General features: G+C 39.1%; 1 protein-coding gene and 1 pseudogene across 2 annotated transcripts in view; both read left to right on the plus strand.

Annotated features, from left to right (window-relative positions):
* The window catches only part of LOC145484653 (uncharacterized), an 18,276-nt gene extending 18,180 nt beyond the window's left edge, over window positions 1–96 (plus strand). Inside the window, exon 3 of the mRNA XM_081463256.1 lies at window positions 1–96. This exon is cut by the window's left edge and continues 209 nt beyond it. The gene's annotated coding sequence lies outside the window, so the exon portion shown is untranslated.
* The window catches only part of LOC145484635 (uncharacterized), a 198,198-nt pseudogene that overhangs the window by 20,647 nt on the left and 152,387 nt on the right, over window positions 1–25,164 (plus strand). The window lies entirely within an intron of this gene.

A 25,164-nucleotide genomic window follows, 5' to 3' on the forward strand; every position in this document is an offset into this window, starting at 1 on the left:
GCAAAGCTACCAAGAAACAAGCATTTTCAGCCCTGTTTAGCGTGAAGGAGGGGGAGAGGGGTGGGCACAAAGTTTCAAACTTTTTTTTTACCTTTACCTTTACCAAATTTTACTATGTTTTTAAAACTTAAACTCTTGTTTTTAGAAAGATTTTGGATTTTATAGAGATTTAATTCAAAAATCTTTACAGTTCTTGAATTTTTACGTTTTTCCTGATTTTGCAAAACAATTTCGGAGCTGTTCTGACGTATTTGAAAAGCTTTTGGAAAGCAAAATGGCAGAGAGTTTGAAATGTAACGTCATTTAAGCATGGTATGACATCACGAGTAACAGATCATGATGTAACTTCTAAAGAAAACAAGTTTGGATGCTTTACATGCCATGTAGGACTGCTATCGGGTCAATACGTTTGGAGATAATTGTGGGGGGAAGGGGTGGCACTTTCCTTCATATCTCTTTCAAGCTTTCGGGCGAGAGGGATAAGAAATCGACCTTTGCATAATTCTTCCCTTAATCATGAAGGTAATATGAAATGACACATAAGTGCATAGTGTTTCTTGTATATTTCATTTTCAATACCCTCAATACCCTTATTTATTATATAAACACAATGAAATACCAGGAGAGCTTTCGCGCGATCACATATCTTCACACGTGAAAATGAAAATAACAGGTTATTTTCACAGGTGAAAAGATCATGTCGCTACGGTATCATAATAAATCGCGTCTTTCGCAGCGAAAGTTAAATGATAATTTATTTCATTGGCGTTTTTATAATAAATAGAACATTACATGGCTGCTTAGAATATACTAATTTTCTCTTCTCTTTCTCTTCGTTTAACACTCCGCGTGGCCATGTACTATCCTCTATATATTTTAAATCTGTTGCTGCTTGACACACCATATACTGCTGTTTTACCGGTCAATGTTCATCTCGCAAACTTTGCCCTCCTGAAGTATCGTTCAGCATGTGTGTTCAGTTGACATTTAATAATAATAATATTTAATATTTATGTTGCGCATTTCCTGTATAAAAAATGCGCATTACAAATGTTACAATAAATACAAAGTAAGAACCTTTTTACAATCACCATGGAATTAAAGACAGAAACTACACTTCTTCTACATTTCTGTTAATGCTTCTGAAAAAGGAGCAATAGTTCTGTAATCAGTACAGTAGTATGAATAAAGGAAAGAAAATGAACATGGCCTGTTCACACGTAGCAGCAATACATTCATTTATGCTGTGTCTCACATTTAAGAGCTAGAGTGCTCTCATGATGCCGTCAATTATAGAGGTGAACTGCAACACTTAATACATGGACTGCTTTTATAATTTGTAAAAAAGTATGCAGGCAATAGTTTGTTGGAGTTTAGACACTTCTGCCCTCGAGGAACCGAAGTTTTTTTCGAAGGTGGACGAGCAATATTAAATTTAATCCAAGATCGTCTTAAAACAAAGAAAGCTTCTGAAAACGTACGGTCTTTCACGTGCGTTATCTCGAAAACGAGCCCAGTGATCCCTCATTTTTTTAATTGCCTGGTAATAACCTACCACACCGCTACCGTTAATGACTTAACCTTACCGTATAGCAAGTGTCTTAAAACTCTGTACGTGGGAACATTTTGGTCCGGGGGGGATACTTGACTCATGCTTGGGTATAGGGGTGCCGCTGAGGGTTTGAAATCCTGACCTTTTTTAGGACAAAAATACTTTAAATCCCTAACCTGTGTGCTTAGTTCCTTGCCCCCGAGTGGGGGATAGGGCCTGTGTAGGAGAAAGAAACACAAAGAAACTAGACCTACCGGTACGATCTAGTCTGTTAATGCGAGCTTGTTATAATACTGATTAGTGGGAAAAAATTTTTTTACCGACAACAATAACATTCTTATGCAGAAAATGATCGGATGACTAGAACACTTGTTTATTCATGAATTCAGGAACCTGGAGGTAATGAGCCAGGGGCGTAGCTAGGGGGGGGGGTCCTGGGGTGCCTGTGACCCCCCCCTTTTGTAAGCCTTTTGTAAGCAAACAACCTACAACAAGATGGCAAAAATGACACAACAATCTGGTGAGTACCCTCACTTTGACACAGTGTGAGCCCCCCCCCCCCCTTTGAAAACTCCTGGCTACGTCCCTGTGAGCTATGAATCCAGAACCGGTTTAATGAGATGCAGGCCGTGTAGGTATATGTGGGGTTTAATCAGATGTAGGCTGTGTGGGTGTATGTGGAGTTTAATGAGATGCAGGCTGTGTAAGTATATGTGGGATTTAATCAGATGTAGGCCGTGGGGGTATATGTGGGGGGAATTTAAGAGGGAGAGTAAATGACACCCGTGTGGTTGTATGTGGAGGGGGGGGGAGGGATTTAAGAAGGAGAGTAATTAATTATGCATGCATGTGTTATTGTTTATTAGAGATGTATGTATTGTGGTGGAGTGAACCTACTGCCCAACCATCCGGGTGATATGGCGCTTATATTCTTGGTTTTCACCAGTCATGTGATCAAAACTAAAAATCGCAACCATTCAATAAATAAATTCAAGAATCTTGGATATGATAGATGATTGCTATATAAACAACCTCGCCAAGAATCAGGTTTCTGCTGTTGTTCATTCGCCCGTTATTCGCAGAAGCGTGTCATCCAAATTTATAGAGCTTTGTATGGAGACGCCATGTTTGTGCCCTTCGGAGGGGCACAAACATGGCGACCGTAAAATAACAAAAACATCCGTCCTTGAGTTTTGCTATTGAAACGAACATTTTTACTCTAGTGCTCCGACACATTGAAATAGATGTTTCTTCTAGTGCAAGCACCGTTTATTTAACAAAAACTAAAGCGATAACTCGTCTTTTGACCTACGCGACAGTCTTTTCTGGCCGCCATTTTCATGTCACGCAACGCAAAAGCTTGGAGTGCTCTGTTACAAAAAGAAGAACTCTGTCGAGCTAAAACATTGCCAAACGTCACGTTCCTACAGGGCCTTTTATCTGATGAAACTAAAACCTCAGAAGGAAGGATAATTTCTAATTTTGGAATATGACTACGTCACATGAAAACCAAGAATAGAGAAAGAACAAAGGTCTCGCTGAGAACAAATTAGGAACCACCGTCAAACTGGCCAAACGAGTTCCTGAGAACCGTTGGATTTGATGATTCAATATAGCTACACAACCTGTTAGACAACAGGTCAAACTGGTTTTAAGGAGATAATTTAAACGTAACGGAAAACATTCCTTTGATATACGAATACACACAAAAACAAGCTTGGATTACGAGAGATGGACCACATGATCGAACGACAGATCATCGCTTTGGACATGGATGCATTGACTAATCGCATGAGATGTTCACAACTGGAAGACAAATTAATAACATTACTTAATCAACAGTGGGATGAGATTTGTCTTAAGTCTTCAGCGCGAACCACAGTGGAAGTCAATCGGGAAGAAAATGGTATAGAAGTGACTGTCGGTGAACTGTGAGCTCCTACTTTTTGTGGTTACTGGCTTCTAGCCAGTCACTAACATGTCATCATGTGTGTTAGTAAGTAAGTAGCGGTGTGAGTATTGTAATGAGTGTGTGTAACCATGCATAATAAAAAAAAGACGATGCAATGCACCTATTGAAAGTTTTTAATATTTATTTTTATGTGTTTGGCCACTGATACCCCGAAACGTAGCGGCACTAAGAAAAAGAAAAACGCACTTAATGGTTACCATTGCACGGATTTTTGACGCACCTTTGACGAGTTATGACTCTTAAACGAGCACCGTACCAGATGTTTTTTATTGCACATTTCGAATAACTGCATTATTAGGAACAACCACAAAAAATTTGAGAAAAATCTAACATCAAGTGTTATATCTGGGGAATCACCTTAACTATATATAAAGAAGCAACTGTTTTTTCAGTGCGCATTTTAGAATTCGAAAAGTGCGAAACAGCGTACCTAGATGTGCTTTTCATTCCTATGATCATTGTGATGCATTAGGAAAAAAAGATCCACATTTACTTCCCTCAAAAAAATATTTGGCAACAGAAAAATATAGTGGCTACCAGCGATCAATCTGTGTTAATAGAATTTCTTGCCTCTTTGTGCCAAGTACTTTGCTTTTTTTTTTTTTGCATTGTCTTTCCCCTTTTTGGTAATAAAGAGCCACCACTTGCAAAAAGTGTTGAAAGCTCGTTTCAGAATGAAAGCACTCCACCAATTACTTTTGTGCCTGATCCTGTCAATAAAGTCATGGAAAGTGCCATTGAGAATGAAAGCAGACCAGCAATTATAACTTCTTTAGCTGATCCTGGTAGTTTATTAAAAAAAAAAATAGGTTAAATCAATTTGGACTTCAGCCACTGGATGTCGGTGGGGCAGGTGACTGCTATTTTAGAGCTGTGTCTCATCAGTTATATGGAGATGTAAACAGTCATGTTTGCATCCGAATGTCCGGCCTTGAATATATGAGAGATTATTCTGATTTATTGCTCCTGATTTACTGAAAGCAATACAGAAAACGGCTGGATTGAATATCTTAGTAACATGGTTAAACAAGGCACATAGGTTGAAGGATTCATTATACAAGCTGTTGCAGACAAACTTAATTTGAAAATTTATATTGTAGAGACAAATCCAGGTTTTGCAGAATTCAATGTGGTACAAGCAGTTAATCCTTCTTGTGAACCAAGACTTACTTATTTAGGCCATGTGGGTGAATACCATTATGTTTCATCATTTTGTCGTCAATGTTGCCAATGTTGCTCCGGCTAAAGGCAACAGACCGTTAAGTGTCTTCAGAGTTAAACATTCTGAAGAATTAGCATATCCAGGAATTTTTTTAGGTGAAAAAGACCAGACAATGACAAAAGGCTGACACCGGTTTATCACAGTGATATCTGTAAATCTAAAGTTGGACGATCATGCAGAAAGGCTGCCACACGTGTAGAGAATTTGTTCTTTAAAGCCAAAAAACTTCAAATAAAGACTTTGCTTGGAAAATCTCAAGTTGCAATAAGGAAATGTAAAGGAAATCACAAGCCATTGAAAGCTGGACAACTGAAGCACCAAGGCCAGGTACTTTAGAGAAGTTGATTCACCATGTCATGATGAAGGTTTTAATATTTTGAGAACATTAAGGGGTAGTCCTCCATACTTTCAAAAAGGCTCAGAAAAGAGACATAGTTGCAATGATAAGACCGTTAGGACCAGGATCATTGTTTTGTAGTTTTTTCTCCGGAGAAATACAATGGACTCATTTGTTCAAAATACTTGGTATACTTGTTGACGAGAAAGAATACGGTGATGATCAGTTAGAGAATCTGAATTGGGAGGAGAAGTGTAGATCGATTCAATCTGATCCTGTCACATGGCACTCTGATTATCAAATAAGTCACTTCATTAATCATTTTCTCATTAGTGAAGTTGCACCATTAGGCAAAGGTGGTGACTGGTTCTACAGGGTAGAGTATCAACAGTGGGGCTTGCCTCGTATCCATATGTTAATATGGCTGGAAAATGCAACAGTATTTGGAATTGATGATGACGTTAGAGTAACTGTCGTAACTGCTTTTATTAATAAAGTAATTAGTTGTAAGCAGCCAGCTGATAATCCTGAATTGTTGAAACTGGTCAATAGACAATCCACAGGCATTCACACACTTGCCGAAAAAAAAAAAAAAAAAAATCAAAAACGGAGTGTAGATTCAATTATCCACAGCCACCCATGAAATCAACACAGATTCTCAGTTCATCCTCTGGAAGGTGAATTAGATAAAAGTATAGTTGAGTTGCACTAAGAAAATTGGAAGTCAATTCAAAAACAGTTGAATGACATGAAAGAAGGGGATAATGTCTCATTTGACCAGTTACTTGCAGATTTAAAAGTAACTGAAGACAATCACATCCTTGCTATTAGCTCAATTCTTGTTTCACCATCTATCTTTTTGAAAAGACAACCAAATGAATTAAATAAACGATTATAATCCTGCTTGTCTTGCTGCATGGAGAGCTAATATGGATATCCAATTTGTTCACGATGTTTATGCTTGTGCTATGTACATTATATCACAATATCTCTAAGGCACGCATAGGAAAGAGAATTTTGTTAATTAATTAAACAAAATTAAAGTTTACTCCTTATTGTGTTAGTACAGTAGTGCGGCAGTGCGTTAGAACGTAAGTGCGTAAGTGTGTTGGTGCTCAGTGCGTTATTGCCTTGGCGAACAGCAGCCCCCTAAACCATCCCAATAGCGAGTGCACTTTGCACTAAAATGTCCAAATTCTGAGCCTTCTCTACTGCAAATCAAATGCCATACAATTACGGCTCTTGATGTCGGAGGAGGCCTTTACGTCTTTTATTCTTTTCCTGCCAAGGGAAAACAAAAATAAGTCAAAGAAAATCGATGTGGATGTGGGAGGCCCGGTGGCCTCATGGTTAGTGCACTCGGCTCCGGATCAAGCGGTCCGGGTTCGAGCCCTCGCCGGGGACATTGTGTTGTGTTCTTGGGCAATATACTTTACTCTCACAGTGCGTTTCTCCACCGAGGTGTATAAATGGGTACCGGCGAATTTAGTGCTGGGGGTAACCCTGCGATGGACTACTAGCATCCCATCAGGGGGGAAGTAGAGATACTCCCAGGCGCTTCATGCTACTGAAACAGGGATAAGCTCTGGCCACTTGGCTTGTATGGAGACTTTACTTTTCCACTTGTGAGGATATCGATAACGTCATTTCTCGCTTTTACGCTTTTACGATCGTTAATTTGTGAAAACAGTTCAAAATTGCACAAAAACATGGCCAAAACTAGGGACAAAAGATATCCTTCTTTCACTCTTCGGCTTTCTCAAAGTGAAGCCGAAATTATTGCATGAATTAACAATGTAGCACTTGAACAAATTAATAAAACTGCATGCACATTTAAGTGTAACACTACAAGCTGCTCATTCAGCATTAACACTGTCTTCCAGCTTCCTCCTGACCGGAGCCGTAAGCCTCGAAAAAGAGTCGGTAGGAAATTGTGTAAACTTATAACGAGGATTTGTGATTTATTTATTTTAATTTGGTCGCCAGGACTTGTCCTAAGAACAGTTAACGTTCACGCGAAAACGTATTGAGGGACAAGTAGCGGGTACCTGCCCCTTCAATTCAAACCGGTTTGAATTCGTGGGACAATTTGCCGCGACAAAATTTTGGTCCCTACAACTAAATTTTTTTTTTGACAAAAATGGCTAGTCTACAAGATGGGCTTGTTCTCGCTACTTATTAGAGGGACAAGTCGCATTGACTTGTACCCTAAGATGCGCTGACCTTTAAATGTTGCAAGTGCTCGTGACGGCTTCAAAAGCTCCCCCTCCCTGTGTTCACGTTATTTTCTTATAGTAAAATTAAGAACTAGAATTATTTGTTTACATCGACGAGGATGTGGCAAAAGCAGGCCTGAATTCGCACTAAAAGTATTAGGAATTCGAAAAGTCCTTCATCAGCAAATCTGTTCAAGTTGAAGAGTGCATTACTCTGATTCATAAGCTTCATAGACGCTCGGGTATTTAGGGTTTTAAAACCATTTCAGCAGCAATGCAACATAGAGACGCAATATCCTGATACGCTCCATTTTTTAATTCGTTGATGGTGAAACTGGCTCCCTTGCAAACAGTATATTAACATCCATAAAGTTATTTTGAACACTGCCCTAAATATAGAACAACATGGCTCACCTCCGTAATACATTGTCAAAAAGAAAATGCCTTGTTTGAGATCTAGAAATCAATCAATCAATCAATCAATTAGTTAGTCGGTCAGCCACTCACTGAATCAGTCAGTCAGCCAGCCAGCCAGTCAGTCAGTCAGTCAGTCAGTCAGTCAGCCCGTCAGCCAGTCAGCCAGTTAGTCCGTCAGTCAGGCAGTCAGCCAGCCAGTCAGTCAGTCATTCAGTCAATCGGTCAGCCAGTCAGTCAGTCAGTCGTGTCTGTCGGTCGGTTGGTGGGTCAGTCGGTCAGTCGGTGAGTCGGTCAATCAATCAATCAATCGATCAATTAGTTAGTGAGTCAGCCACTCATTGAATCAGTCAGTCAGTCAGCCAGCCAGTCAGTCAGTCAACCAGTCAGTCAGTCAGTCACTCAACCAGTCAGCCAGTCAGTCAGTCAACCAGTCAGCCAGTCAGTCAGTCCGTCAGTCAGTCAGTCAGCCAGTCAGTCAGTCATTCAGTCAGTCGGTCAGCCACCCAGCCACACAGTCAGTCAGTCAGTCAGTCTGTCTGTCGGTCGGTTGGTAGGTCAGTCGGTGAGTCGGTGAGTCGGTCAGTCAGTCAATCAATCAGTTCAGTAATACATTAGTAATTTATTATTTTTCACAATTCTTATAACAGTTTTCATTTCACCTATAAATGCAGGATCAATCTTTCAAGATATAATATTTAATACCGTAAGCTACTTAAAGAAGGAATAATAAATATTTTCATCTACCAACAGCCCACGCCAAACTTGGTCTTATTGGCTCGGTAAATCAATACACTAAAGAAGAATGAAGAGCAGTCTGTTCTTCTGCATATTGGACACATTACGTAGCAATGTAAATGATGCAAATTTAGCCGAGCAATGTCCAAAAATAAAAAGGCGTGGGATAGATAATGAGTTGTTTAGTATTTACTTTCTCTAGTCCTTGTAAGGATATTTCAAGTTATCGCGGTGGCCGTATGGCAAGTGCACTCGACACCGGTTCGAGCAATTCGAGCACTAGCCGGGGACATCGTATTGTGTTCTTGGACAAGACACTTTACTCTCACATTACTCTCTCCCAGGTGCATAAATAGATACCGGGGAATTTAACGCTGAGAGGAACCCTGTGATGGAGTAGCATCTCATCCAGGGGAGAGTAGAAATACTCCTAGTCACTTCATGGCACTGGGAACGGACAAAAGCTCCGGCCTGGTGGGCCACTTGGCTCGTATGCAGACTTAGACAGACACGAGATTGACGGATGCCCACTATTTCCACAGTTTGCGCATCTTGAAAAGCTTAGCTTAAATTTTTCAAATTCGTCTTTTGTAATCCGTGTTAATCTTCTCCATCCTTAATCATCCTTATTCGTTTATGGTTTATTATTATCTCACTGGTGTTTTTCAATCTCAGTAAACTACTATTTTCAGGCTTCCTTCAATTTAAAGGTATTTCTGTACGCGGCCAAAATGACTCAAAATTCCGCGACTAACCTCCTTTAATTGGTTAGATTAATTTCCACACTTCAACTTTATTTCTCTCATACCTGAGATGATGTCGTCGTCACTGCGTGATTCATCTTCATGATCAGTGTCCAACTTCTCCTTCTTGGAAGGCGGCTGTTGAACTTTTGTCTCCCGCTCGATCAGCTCTTTTTTCCATTTTTTCAATACAAAATTGGCTGCTTCTTTAAGCCGTTGATCATGGTGAGGTCCGGGCACTAACTCCGCCTCTGCGCCATCCTTGAGCCAGCGCCAATGGCTCACAGCCTTCAGCTCGGCCTGAGAATTAAAATCTTTTGCGGACTTGGGAGGATTGCTTGTTAGATACACTCTGACAAGTTGTCGGAGAACGTTGGCATCTAATAGAGACGTCACTTCTCCAGAGGGCAGTTCTTCAGATTTTTTCCACTGTAGTGATGACAGAGACTTTGGAGGACGCTGTTTTCACATATTAAAAAAGCAAATAAGTTCAGTTGTGCTTCTAATTTCCGCAGTGATAGCAGATAAGGGGGATCTTTAAGTACTGAAATGCCAACAGTTTTATAACACATGTTTCGGAAGATCCGTATCCGTCGCCAGTTACGGTTACAGAAAAATCGTCAATGGAGAGTGTTAATTGAGAATTACAACATTACTGTAAATATGTGCGAGCATTGAGTAGAATAGCACTGAAAACAAAAAGAAGACTGAAGAACGAAAAGCTAACAACAACAAATCAAAAAGAAAGTAGTAAAGTAACATCAAATGAAGGCCAAGTTGCTTGGTTTTTCCCTCTCAATAAGCAAGGCCTCCTTGATTTTAAAGTTGAAAAGGCGTGGAGGCGGTGTCATGGGTTGACAGCAATAAAATCAGCAAATGTCTGGCTTTCTTTTCCAGGGTCGTAGCTGGTTACAGGCGAATCGAGGCACTTGACTCGGTAAAAATTTGGAATGTATTTATCTATTTCCAGTTCTTGCAAGAGGTTATACATTACAAAAATAAATCAATGTAAACATGCTTTAAGGTATTGGAAGCCATCCGAGTTCTTGTTCGTTGTTAGATGCCCATGAACACGTGTAGCACGATGCCGATTTGTTTCGCTGACATAACAGGTATTCAAATCTGCGCAAGAAAGTTTATTGATCACACGAGCCGCCGGAAACATGCTAGTTCCGTGTTTCTATCGAGTTATATTAAAAATATTACAAAAAAGGCAGACTTCTTGTTGCATGCGTGATCTTATATGTCCAAAGGTGCGTATTAAGAAAACGGTGAAGAAACCTGAAAATTATTAATAAGGCCCGCAATGCAATAGACTTAAGAGTATCAAAGTGAGTATTGACACTGAATACTAACAGAGCAAACGAAGACTCCCTCAAACTCGGGATGTTTTTTCGCGAACTTGCACTCACGAATTTCGAGTTCCCAAAGGTAAACTTCAGGAATGATACCATTTTGGACTTTGATCAGAGATTTTCCTCCATATTCCACGAAAAAAACAGGATCTGCAAACAGCCATACTAAAGGAATTAAATAAAAAATGAGATTAGTAGTTACATTAGGGCTTGCGTGCCTAGTAAGGTGGCCTAACACCGTTTTGATGCCTGTGTTCAATCGGCCTTTTTCTCTAAAACCCTTGATACTTTGTTAACAACACAAACGTCGGATTTTTGATAGCTAAGCTGACGTATACGCCGTTGCCACGACAACATGAATAAATATAAACAGGCCTTTAAAATCGGTTTTGTTTGTTTACAGAAAATCTATTCGTTAGATTTTCTTTTTCATTTGCATGCAACAAGATTGTAGCAATGCTCACAAATTAGCACTATTTTAACAATAGTTAACGGAGAGATGTTTAATTATCACTTGTAGAAGGTTAGCTGGAAAATTTAAAATTGCCTCTGTCAAATTTCAATTTTTTTTCAATGTTTCAGTTACTTGTTTTCTAAAGTATTTTCGTGCCAAATGTCGTGAAATTCTAACGAGTGGTTCTCGAGAAATAGGCGTATTTCCAAGAAAGCCATTCCGCATTCAATCGCAATTTTTTGCCTTACTACGCGTGCGCTGCATTTAACTGGGTTCTTTCGGTAAAAAAAATTGAAGAATTGCTGGGTTCTTTGTATAGTTACCTTTTCTAACATACATTTTTAATAAAAGAGTAAAGCGATAAATACACTGTGTTCAATTACGAAGAAAAAAAAGCACCGATAGCGATGGCATTGACCAGATAAAATGATCGCTGTATCGACGTCACGGTTGCTTTGTGTAATCCTTGTGCGCTCGCTGAATGGCATTAGCAAGAGCGCGCACGGAAATTACACCTTAAATAAAGCGGTTTTTAATTGAGTGTCGAAAGTAATTAAGTAATAACGAAGCGCGCAAAGTCTAAAAATAGAATGCAAATTATTGGAACCCCACCAGAGACAGACAACCTAAGCGTGTTCTGAGAAAAATAGGGGGGAAATGAAGGCCAAATTTTTATTTCAAATATTGTTTTAGGAACACTTGCTTACGCGCTTAAAGAGCTTCAAATCTTCCACCATTCCGTTTTGTTTGTCCGAGTTTGTCTGAGTTATGACGTCACTCGCGTGCTTCGCTATTACTTTGGTTTTGGTTTTACTGCGGTTTAATTTGAGATTGAGTAGTCTTATCAGTAAGTAATTGGTTTGGTTTTGGTTTTACGAAACTCAATTGAAAACCGCTCTAAATTACTAAGAGTAATTGGAAACGCTTCAGCAAACCACACTACAGTATCTTTTCAACTGCATGTTTATCAAAAAGGAGGTATTGAATAAGTTACATGGCGTGTGCACGCATCTATATAATCAAATTTACCTACAGACAAAGTGGACTTTATGAGCGATTATTTAAGCGAAGTTTAGACAACGTTTATGAAAGTCATCGTCTAACCCAGGTTTAAACCATGAGTACCGATTATTTAAACGTTTTTCCATAACAGTGTTTAGACAGTGTCTAAACACCGACTACAGTAAGGAACAATAGTAAGTTAGACCTGATCAAAGGTAGGTTTAAACGCTATTTAACGATATTTTCATGGTCAGCCATTTTGAAATGGAGGGACCTCTGCGCTACAGACACTCAAGAAACTACGCCAATCGACGTAATATACATGTTCGACAAATTCGGCACCTAAGGGATAGATTTACCCATTAGAGGAATACGACGACGAAGACTTTCACTTGAGCTTTCGCCTTAGAAAGGACTCGGTCAATAAGCTCTTAAAAATGTTGGATAAAGATCTATCAAACAAGGAGAGGTCTACCGCTTACACCAATCAGTGCAGCAAGTTTTAAGTGCTTTAAGATTCTATGCGACAGGAACTTTCCATGCAGAGGGTTATTGGCGATTTATTCGGTGTTTCTGTATTTTCTGCATGCACAGTGATTCACAAGATTTCAAGGGCTCTTGCCCAAACAAAAAGGACAGTTCCTGTCATTCCCAGAGAACCTGGCTGATACCAAGAGAACGTTTTACGATATTGCGCACTTTCCAGGTGTGATCGGGGCCATTGATTGTACCAACATCAGGATCACATGTCCAAGCAAAGAAAATGCTGTGGCATTTGTTAACAGAAAGCAGTTTTACTCCATCAACGTCCAAGCCGTTTGTGAAAGCGATGCCTTTATTAGTAACATGGTAGCCCGCTGACCTGGATCTACTCACGACTCACGCATTTTTGAGAACAGCAACATCGCAAACAAATTAAGGGATGGTGCTCTTGATGGCATTCTTGTGAATAACGGTGGATACGCCTGTAGAGCATATTTAATAACACCAATCCTCAAGTCAAAGAATGCAGGAGAAGTACGCTACAATACTGCACATAGGCGTATTAGGTGTGTTCTGGAGAGATACCTTGAATTGCTAAAACGACGTTTTCCGTGTCTGCCCTTGGAACTGTGCACCACCTTGGCTCTCGTCATTATCGTGGCCACTGCAGTTTTGCATAATTTCGCCCTTACGCACCGAGAGCAAGACTTTAATGAAGACGTTGAAGATGAAGATGTTCCATTTGACATTGTTGCTGCAGCAGACACAAGTGGCAATGCCAAACACCAGCTCATTATTTCACCATTGAACAAAAAAAATATATTTATAAGCGATTGAAAATTACTGTACTTCTGACTATCCTCCTTTTTTCGTGACTTTTGCCGCTTTTTTCCTGCTAATAGTTTCAAGGTCAGCAAGTAGACTTGGCGCCACTTCCCGTGTAATAACTTCCCTCTCGTCTTTGTCCGGCCTTAAATCAAGTTCTTCTCCTTCATCATCATCATCATCATCATCATCATCATCATCATCATCATCATCATCACATTCCTGCTCTAGAGGACTAACTGAGCCTGGGATTGCGTCCGCTACTAATTTGCTTACCTCACTTGGGAGGCAGGAGGCTTTCTTCCACCAGTTTTTCATGCTACCAGACGATGTAAGTCACCCCCTTTTTTGACTGGAGTTTCAGCCACCACCAGCGTCTTTGAAGCTGACTGAGGTCGCGTTTGATACCATTAGGATTTTGAAAGCTAAATTTAGTTAAAATTTCCCCACATGCCTTTGCCTTTAATTTTTGCCAACATTTTACTGTCATAGCCCTTGCTTTCCACTTCTGGAAAGTCTCTACCCAATTCGTCTAATAAAAGTTTTTCTTGTTCGCTTAAATTTGTTGTGCGACATGTTTTAGAAGCCATGTTGCAGAGACATAACCACTATCCGGAAATGGGCAAACGAAATAACTTCGCAGACAATGCATTTCCTAGTGAGACATGGTTTAGCCATTGACTCGAGAAAACACAGTTCAGTCGCGTTTCAATAATGAATTAGCCGTTATTTAGCCGTTGTTTATCGAGACAAGGTCTAAGCCGTGGCTCAGCCCTAAGCAAAGGTTAAATTAGACTTCGTTAAAATAATCAGCCCTATGATTTTTCAACGTAAAATAAGATATATTCCTGATTCAATAATACGGTTATCCAACATTTTCCCTTATGGTGGTATGGTACCCTCAAATGGACCAAAACGTTTGTTTAAATATGGTGAAGAAAGATCAATTGCGTGCTATAGCATTCAAGAAGAGAAATTAAATTTCTAGAGTTTTACTCAGAATGGTTGCTCTGGAAACCAGCCACAGCCTTTTGAGGTAGTGTTTTATAGTATTGACGCCAACACCTCCTGCTGTTTTACAAAACAAGATTTGACTGTCAAATAAGCATGTCGTGTAAGTTTCTGTTTTGTTCTGTGCGATGAACCTAAGTTTTGACAGTTAACTCTTATTTTCAGTGTTTTTTACAGGCTTTATTGGAAATAACCTTATTTTTTACCACATCCAGTGGACAAATCATCTCATGTCACGTGACAGACCTTAAAATGTTACGATTTTTTTTGGTTTATAACATCACGACACTATTGGTCTTTGATGAGCCCAAGTTTCGGAAATTCTACTTAAAAACCTTGCAAAGTAGAAATGTTGGCGCGAAGTCAGTCGGTACAAAAGTAAACTTTTGAGAAAAATGCAGTGTAAGTTTCTTACGCGAAGTATTAAGCATTTAACTATGGGGCGCCGTTTGTAAATTTATTATTTAGACCGAATTTATGCCATTTTCCCCTTATTTATAAATAATTGGAAGCGCCACAAAATTTGTTTATAAATAAGACACAAGAACTTGTCCGTTGATATGTAAATAATTATTTTAGGTACGTTCTGATTTATAAATAATCTTTTACCATAGAGTTATTATATATAAATAATAAACTAAACAACTTCAATTATTTATAAATCAGGTCATCTCTAAAATAGTTATTTACATATCATAAAGTTTGTAAATCCCATTATTTATAAATAAATTACTTCGCCGGGGGTGTAAATTCATTATTTAGAAATAATAAATTTCACCTCACCGAGTGTAAATTTATTATTTATAAATAATGAACTTCACTGAGTGTGTAAATTTATTATTTATAAATAATGAACTTCACTGAGTGTTAATGAATTTCTCCTCGTCGAGTGTAAATTTATTGTTTATAAATAATGAACTTCATTGAGTGTGTAAATTCATTATTTAGAAATAATGAAGTTTCATTTCGCCGACTGTAAATTTATTATTTAGAAATAATGAATTTAACCGTGTGTGTAAATTCATTATTTAGAAATTCATTATTTAGAAATAATGAAGTTTCATCTCGCCGACTGTAAATTTATTATTTAGAAATAATGAATTTAACCGTGTGTGTAAATTCATTATTTAGAAATTCATTATTTAGAAATAATGAAGTTTCATCTCGCCGACTGTAAATTTATTATTTAGAAATAATGAATTTAACCGTGTGTGTAAATTCATTATTTAGAAATTAATTATTTAGAAATAATGAAGTTTCATCTCGCCGAATGTAAATTTATTACTTAGCTCTTATTAACCGAGCTGGAGATCTGTATGGGAGAATCTTGACCGAGGTCGTGAGTACAGACCGAACACAGTGAGGTCTGTACACACGACCGAGGTCAAGATTCTCCCATACAGACCGACTTAGCTCGGTTAATAAGATGTTTATTATATGGCAAAGAAGAAAACTTTAATTCGTTTAATGTAACTGGTTTGCCGACAGTTTGCTTGCGAACGGCGATGAGCTTAACTTAAACCTGCCGAAATTTGCTCGTTCTCTTTACTTGTTTGTTTTGTCATCAGGCTTTTTGGCAGTGCCATAAATGATTGAGAAGAAAATAAAAGAAAATGGTGAACATTTTTGTATTTTAGTTTGCTACTTTGTCAACGCAAAATGAAACCGGTCTAGTTAGATGCCGGTCTAGATGGGAAAATCTAGACCGCGGTCAATATCGATTTCAGCCAATAATATTCGTGAATTCGGTAGTTCCTAGTGTTTGTGAGACGCAGCCATATAATAATTAGAAATAATGAACTTCACTGAGTATGTAAATTCATTATTTAGAAATAATAAAAGTATGAATGACTGACCCAGCGTCTCTTGCCCGATCGATTTCGGAGGCTTTTTCTCGCGCTATAAGTGAGACAGTTAATGCTGCCCTTGCTCAGGTACGTATGCAGCCTGAAATTCAGCAGTGGCGGATCTAGGGGAGGCCCCCCCCCCCCTATTTTGGTTAATTGAGTTTAAGCGAGAATCACGCTTCAAATATCTATTATGTAGTTCTTATTCACTCAACAATTCGGCAGCTCACACTGCAACAGGAACAACGACAACGACAACAACTACTCAAAGGCCGAGGTAACAGGTAAATTTTAAGCCAAGAAATTGCTGCATGAAGAAAATGCAGAACTTTTAAAATCGGGAAATCGAATAATGTCTTTAGATGTTTAGATAATTCTTTGTAGCCTGTGAACAGGCTCACGTTGGAGCACAAACGCGCTCGGCGTAGCTGAGAGCGAGAAATCCACGGGCGAAGCCGCGAGAGGAGAAAGTCACTTTCTTGGCGTCTCTTTCCCGCCGATCGCTATTCCTCTTCGTCACTCGCGTGTTTGATTCAAACGTGAGCCCGCTCGCAGGTTAAATTCTTTGTGACCTTTGTGACCTTTGGACGGATAGCTGTGTGACACACTTTGTTTGGCCTGGTGAAGTCACGGCTGGGCATGTCTATTCCAGGCAAGTCTAAAGATCGTACACGTGGAAAGCTAAATTCATTTACGTTTAAACCATTATTGAATTTCAATAGAAATCAGACCTTTCACTTAACACGCCAAGCGATTTTTATTTTCTTCATGCAGCAGTTTCTTTTCTTAAAATTTACCTGTTACCTCGGCCTTTGAGTAGTTGTTCCTGTTGCAGTGTGAGCTGCCGAATTGCTGAGTGAATAAGAACTCCATAATAGAGAGTTGAGGCGGGGGGTTGGGGGGGGGGGGGGAGAACGGGCTCCCCGGGCCCCTCCTCCAGATCCGCCATTGCTGAATTTCAGGCTACATACCGCCGCCGTTACCTACTTGAGCAAGGGTAGCATTAACTGTCTCACTTATAGCGCGAGAAACAGCCTCCGAAATCGATCGGGCAAGAGACGCTGGGTCAACCATTCATACTTTCATTATTTCTAAATAATGAATTTACATACTCAGTGAAGTTCATTATTTCTAAGTAACAAATTTACACTCGGCGAGATGAAACTTCATTATTTCTAAATAATTAATTTCTAAATAATGAATTTACACACATGGTTAAATTCATTATTTCTAAATAATAAATTTACAGTCGGCGAAATGAAACTTCATTATTTCTAAATAATGAATTTCTAAATAATGAATTTACACACACGGTTAAATTCATTATTTCTAAATAATAAATTTACAGTCGGCGAAATGAAACTTCATTATTTCTAAATAATGAATTTACACACTCAATGAAGTTCATTATTTATAAATAATAAATTAACACTTGGCGAGGAGAAATTCATTATTTCTAAATAATGAATTTACACACTCAGTGAAGTTCATTATTTATAAATAATAAATTTACACTCGGCGAGGTGAAATTTATTATTTCTAAATAATGAATTTACACTCCCGGTGAAGTAATTTATTTATAAATAATGGCATTTACAAACTTTATGATATGTAAATAACTATTTTAGAGATGACCTGATATATAAATAATTGAAGTTGTTTAGTTTATTATTTATATATAATAACTCTATGGTAAAAGATTATTTATAAATCAGAACGTACCTAAAATAATTATTTACATATCAACGGACAAGTTCTTGTGTCTTATTTATAAACAAATTTTGTGGCGTTTCCAATTATTTATAAATAAGGGGAAAATGGCATAAATTCGGTCTAAATAATAAATTTACAAACGGCGCCCCATATTTAACGAGCCACAAATAGCGGGGGGGGGGGGGGTGCAGATTGGATCTCGGGGGAGGGGATGCAATGGTTGTTCTATTTTGTAAAAAGTTACCACAGTTGTGGGAAATATTCCTTTTCATAAAAGAAATGAATGAGCCCGTGATGGCAATTTGAGGCAAAGTTTTTCACAAATAATTATACCAATCGAATTTTGCATGTCTTAAGAATGGCTGACTGTTAGGATCGAGAAACGCCGGTCAACGTCCCATTTGACAAATCGCTCATATTTTGCCCAAAGATACCCTTAGGTGACCTAATTCTAAAAATCATATTTAGAGGTTCCAGCGAATTTTTATTTTTCAGAAATTCGTGAAAATTTGAAAGCGCGGTCAAAGTGCGGTTTTTCGTGTAATAAAATGACCGAAATAAGGTGCGAGGACGAAGCGCTGCTTAAGTCTTAAAATAAACTCAATTGACTTCAAACTTCACACAAATGTGGAACAACCACTCTAATTTATTCCTCGCTTTAAACTAATCTCAGATATGTTGATATAGTGGTTTTCCGAACCATTTTAAAAACAGCTATGAAGTGTGTGAAAAATAACGGCAAAATATAGGTCATGTTTATCAGCATAAAAATGCATCTGGTACCTCACTTTCCGATTATTTTACATTACAGCCTTAAAATATCATTATTAAAGATATACCATGCCAAGTTTCATGCTCGAACTCGCAGTATTTCCCTTTGTGAAAAACGAAAATCTATGTCAATGTGTTGGGCGCAAATAACACAATAATTATGCACGAACCAGAGACAAATCAATTTCAATGGCGAAAGTAAAAGGCTATCATTAATTAGAATCCCGTCAATTCACTGCTATCAGTAGAAACATAATGTCCACTGCATAAAAACTGTTTTCAGACGTTTTCGAACCATTGCGCGTTAACTTTGTTTAATTTCGTGTCCGCCGTCATGTCTAGTTTGTCATCGCGTGTATTTCCTTAATGTCAACAACACGTGAATGGTTGTCATAACAAACGCAAGAGATTTCCTGGAACCTTAATGTTTTCGATTCACCAAAACGCTTTAAGTTCGTTAAGACACAATAATGGGTCAACTTGGAACGCTTTTTAGCATCAAGGACGTTAAAGGACTGTAAATTAATCGAGTTGAAATATCTTGAAGCAAATCAAAATCGCGCCCTTATTCTAATTTGGTAAACAGCCGATCTCCGTTCAAGTTCAAGAAGTCGAGAGGTTAATCCAGCAATGTATTACCGGTACAACAACAAAATCAAACCGAGGTCATCAAAAGTGTAAGTTTAAAAGTGTAGTGGCAAGTTCCAAATAAATTTCGCCTATATAAATTGGAAACAAGATGTGAAGCGGTCTGACCCGAAACAAATAAACAAAATATTAATACGACTAATTTAACCGGAAAATGTTACAGAAAACATACCTAAAAGCCGTCGATTCCCCTCGATACCACTCCGCATTGCCTTAAAGAGCCCAAGCTTTCTGCTGTAAGAATCAGGGGCCCCGTGAATCTGTATTTATTATATCGGCAACCATGCTGCGTGGCTGATATTCGAGACTCAGTAAAAGTTGTCACACAACCGTACGAGCAGCCCAGTCACGCTTTCACTGCTCTTGCGCAGATGTTCAACATTTCGCAATTTACACAAACCGACTACAAGTTTAAAGTAGTGACAGTAGATTGAAATGCGCTTGTTAAAGCTGTCCTATCGAGGAACAATTATTTCTTGTTTTTGAATGGCTCTTAGTTGTAGCTACAGTCGGGGAGGGGGGAGAGGGTATTCCCGGAAATTTCGGATATCTGTATGCCGTGGAAGATTAAGTGGTCTCCAGCTCTTAACGCCAGCACTGAAACACTAGATGATTCTCGAAGTATCACAGTAATTTAGCGTTGTCCAACACGCAGTCGGTCTGGTTGTAATGTTAATCGTATTTGAGAGAATCTTAAGTTTTCTTTCGACACATACTGGGGTGACATACTACTAGATGGGCGTGGCCGGGAGCCACGAGTCAAGTCAGTCAACTCGCCATGCTTAACCGAGAAGAGTGACTGCGACCTTAACATCAGTGCCATTATCAACGGGTGTGACCGAGGAAGCGTCTGCTGAGGTTTCCATAGATAGTAACCATGCACGGTAGGGGTGTATTGATGTCTTCAAGGCCGCTGCATTCGTGTCTGTTATAGGCTGTCTACTTTAGAGAGGCACTTGTCGCTGGAGGAATGTACTCAGTCCCTTGAAAGCTATTCCCTTATGGACTTAGCCAAAATGTGCTACAAACCTTGCTTGGAGCAGGCGTTGGCGCTTAACTCAAAGCCACAATAGGTCACCAGGAAGCCCTCGTTGTTTTAAAAAAGGTTTGGGCTCTCAGGGCAGTCAGTTACAAGCAGCAATCGTATCTTATGGCAAAATTCCGCGTTGGTCAAACGACAGGCCGAAAGGTTGACACCGAACTGGTGGCGCGGGAATGCGCAGTGCCGGGGATCCTTACAATATTCGTCTTTTTCAGGTGCTAGTTTTTCTCTTACCTAAGTGCCGCAATGCGCCAAAGTGATCCTGATGAGATGCATGTTCAGGCATCTGAAGAGGAGAGAAATTTTAGTCAGGCAAAGGAAGTTGTAGAAATACTCCAGCTCCAGCATCCTTTGGTACACGACCAGGAAGACTCCTGTGCCTTGGCGATGGAGAGTGACCTAAAGAACCTGAAACTGTGTATGCTACCGTGCGGGTGCGAAGACATGGGACTAGATATACCTCTCCCACTCGTGCGCGGAAAAGCTCCAAACTCGGTGCTTCTGAAGTATTTTACTAATAACTACACTTGGCGGAAGTATTCTTAGGAACTGCCGGTGTTTGGCTTCGGTATTTACAAACACCTTTTACGGGGGTGGGAGGGGGGGAGGATCGTTAAATTTTTGTAGAGAAGGGGAGGGAGTACAGGAGGAGGACACACAGTCCTTCCACTAGTGGCTCACTATCACTCTTCGCGGTTAAGCATGGCAAATTGACTGACTTGACTCGTGGCTCCCGGCCACGCCCATTTAGTAGTATGTCACCCCAGTATGTGTCGAAAGAAAACTTGAGATTCTCTCAAATACGATTAACATTACAACCAGACCGACTGCGTGTTGGACAACGCTAAATTACAATGTGCAACAGGCTTTTCCGGTTTAACTGTTTTTCCACCTGTCCACGGTCAATGCAATATGCGCGCCAACGGTTAATTGACTCAGCGGAGCTACACTCAAAATTATTTAGCTTAGTGCCCCCTGTGATACTTCGAGAATCATCTAGTGTTTCAGTGCTGGCGCTAAGAGCTGGAGACCACTTAATCTTCCACGGCATACAGATATCCGAAATTTCCGGGAATACCCTCTCCCCCCTCCCCGACTGTAGCTACAACTAAGAGCCATTCAAAAACAAGAAATAATTGTTCCTCGATAGGACAGCTTTAACAAGCGCATTTCAATCTACTGTCACTACTTTAAACTTGTAGTCGGTTTGTGTAAATTGCGAAATGTTGAACATCTGCGCAAGAGCAGTGAAAGCGTGACTGGGCTGCTCGTACGGTTGTGTGACAACTTTTACTGAGTCTCGAATATCAGCCACGCAGCATGGTTGCCGATATAATAAATACAGATTCACGGGGCCCCTGATTCTTACAGCAGAAAGCTTGGGCTCTTTAAGGCAATGCGGAGTGGTATCGAGGGGAATCGACGGCTTTTAGGTATGTTTTCTGTAACATTTTCCGGTTAAATTAGTCGTATTAATATTTTGTTTATTTGTTTCGGGTCAGACCGCTTCACATCTTGTTTCCAATTTATATAGGCGAAATTTATTTGGAACTTGCCACTACACTTTTAAACTTACACTTTTGATGACCTCGGTTTGATTTTGTTGTTGTACCGGTAATACATTGCTGGATTAACCTCTCGACTTCTTGAACTTGAACGGAGATCGGCTGTTTACCAAATTAGAATAAGGGCGCGATTTTGATTTGCTTCAAGATATTTCAACTCGATTAATTTACAGTCCTTTAACGTCCTTGATGCTAAAAAGCGTTCCAAGTTGACCCATTATTGTGTCTTAACGAACTTAAAGCGTTTTGGTGAATCGAAAACATTAAGGTTCTAGGAAATCTCTTGCGTTTGTTATGACAACCATTCACGTGTTGTTGACATTAAGGAAATACACGCGATGACAAACTAGACATGACGGCGGACACGAAATTAAACAAAGTTAACGCGCAATGGTTCGAAAACGTCTGAAAACAGTTTTTATGCAGTGGACATTATGTTTCTACTGATAGCAGTGAATTGACGGGATTCTAATTAATGATAGCCTTTTACTTTCGCCATTGAAATTGATTTGTCTCTGGTTCGTGCATAATTATTGTGTTATTTGCGCCCAACACATTGACATAGATTTTCGTTTTTTACAAAGGGAAATACTGCGAGTTCGAGCATGAAACTTGGCATGGTATATCTTTAATAATGATATTTTAAGGCTGTAATGTAAAATAATCGGAAAGTGAGGTACCAGATGCATTTTTATGCTGATAAACATGACCTATATTTTGCCGTTATTTTCCACACACTTCATAGCTGTTTTTAAAATGGTTCGGAAAACCACTATATCAACATATCTGAGATTAGTTTAAAGCGAGGAATAAAAATTAGAGTGGTTGTTCCACATTTGTGTGAAGTTTGAAGTCAATTGAGTTTATTTTAAGACTTAAGCAGCGCTTCGTCCTCGCACCTTATCTCGGTCATTTTATTACACGAAAAACCGCACTTTGACCGCGCTTTCAAATTTTCGCGAATTTCTGAAAAATAAAAATTCGCTGGAACCTCTAAATATGATTTTTAGAATTAGGTCACCTAAGGGTATCTTTGGGCAAAATATGAGCGATTTGTCAAATGGGACGTTGACCGGCGTTTCTCGATCCTAACAGTCAGCCATTCTTAAAAGTTTTTTGCTAAATAGTTTCGTTCATATAAGTTAAAAATAATCTATATTTTTGGTCACGTTTTTATAGTAAACAGTCGTTGCTATGGCCGTTGCTACGTGAAAAAACTTATATCACTGTGTACTTTCCTTAAATTTCACACTCATCTGGAAGGAAATTCGGCAAGATCGTTTCAAAATGTTTTATACAAGTCCTCAAAGGTCTTAAATCTTGTATTTCCAAGAAACTGAATTTTTCATGAACATCGCCATATTTTAGGGCACCATTCCCCCTTAAACGTGCTAATATTCAGTCCTAAGACCTATTCTAGCTCGCAATACCGTTCTACAATGTCAGTCCAATTGGTGGCCTAGGTTAATTAGCGCTCCTGTTAACAAACATAACTTTTTTCAGCTTTTTCCAGCCGGTCAATATGACCTCAAGGAGCAGACAATCTTGTCGAGTAGGAAGAGAGTGAATAGAGGGATGAAAAGAACGAATAGTTTACCTTTGTCTCCTGTTGTTATTTCTCACGCGACATTACAGGGAACATCGCTACGTACAAGTCCTCTGCAATTTTTTTTTTTTTTTTGGTTTACACACAATGTCAGTGTTATATGTAAACCAAAAATTTTTTTAGCGGAGCGCGAAATGGTTTAAGTACGAGTTTAGCACTACTGTGTTACGCAGGACTTGTACGTAGCGGTTTTCTCAGTAAGGTCGCGTAAGAAATAACAAGAGGAGACAAATTCTAACTATTCGTTCTCTCCATGAGATAAGATAAAATAAGAACTTTATTAACGTGTCGAAGTCGCTAGGATACACTGTATACTAATTGGGGACACCTAACTACGATTACTTATCTAATAATTAATAAAATATGAAATTTAAGTGCGTATGTAAGTGTTTTAAAATATATATAATAAAACAAACAATGAGTCATGCAGTAAGATCAAGTGTTAGTTGTTACATACAGAACAGTCTCCACAAGTACTGTGAAATCAACCAGTTTGATGCGCTAATTAAAAGTGTGCAAGGATTCAGAAGATCGAATAGATTTGTCGAGTTTGGACCAAATGACAGGGCCTAAATAAGTCAGGCTATGTTTGCCATGAGCAACTGTCCGAAATCTGGGTATGGTGCAATCCTTATTTACTCTCGTCCTGCTCAACAAGATTGTGTGCTCCTTGTGATATGACCAGGATCAGTTAAAAGTAACGTTCATATTAGCATACTTAATTAGCAAGGGAATATGATCAGGATCACAATCTCTTGTATTCAGTTATTCAATTCCCCGCGAGCAAGCCCGAAAGCCTGGGACCTCACTGCTGGGCAGCTCTCATCTCTAACAAAGAACCGAGCGAGATATCAACAATTAAGTATTAGGTGTCTCAAAACTCAAGAACACTGTCGTCTAAAAACGATTTAAAACTAGCAATTTTCTGTTTTTTGTTTGGTTTTTTTTTTGTACGTTTAAGCTTAAAAAAGTGTTGTGATATAAAGTAAAAAATTTAAAATACCTTTATCACTGCAGTTTCTAGCGAAAACAGGTTTCTTGGCTGTTCCAGCGCAATACAATTTGCCGTTGGTTTTTAAGCTTGCCTCTTTAGAGAGTGACATGTTTGAAAAATTTCGATTGAAATAGTGTCGTAAGTTACGTTCTCGCACTCTGAAGCACACCAACAGAAAATCATGATGAGAGAGTCTATATTACAGGCTGAGAAATTCCTACTAGTGGTGGGTTGACCTGATCTCCTCAAAACGCAAGCCGAATCACCAACTAGCGCAATTGTTATTTACAGTGCGTTTACTGAAACCGGGGCCACCCAGACAATGAAAACCAGTCAGATGGCAGAAGTGAAACAATAGATTCCAACATTTTCAACTCCAGCCAACCAAATGTCCCATTTTCAATTCCAGCTAATCAAATGTTCGGTTCAAGACAATCAAATCTCAACTTGGTCGTTGTGATGCTTACGCAATTACGGTGACGCATAATAAATTGCCAAGAAAAAACCGTTAGTAGTTTTACGTCATTGCGGGTTCAAGAAGAATTATTTGCTACACTTTCTATGGGGTCGTTTATTGGTTTGGAAAATACATGGAAATAAAATTTGCGTAAGAGTGTGACTCGTAAATATATATCGCCAACAGAGACTCCGCTA

Source organism: Orbicella franksi, chromosome 4, assembly GCF_964199315.1.
Source record: "Orbicella franksi chromosome 4, jaOrbFran1.1, whole genome shotgun sequence".
Classification (NCBI taxonomy): domain Eukaryota; kingdom Metazoa; phylum Cnidaria; class Anthozoa; order Scleractinia; family Merulinidae; genus Orbicella; species Orbicella franksi.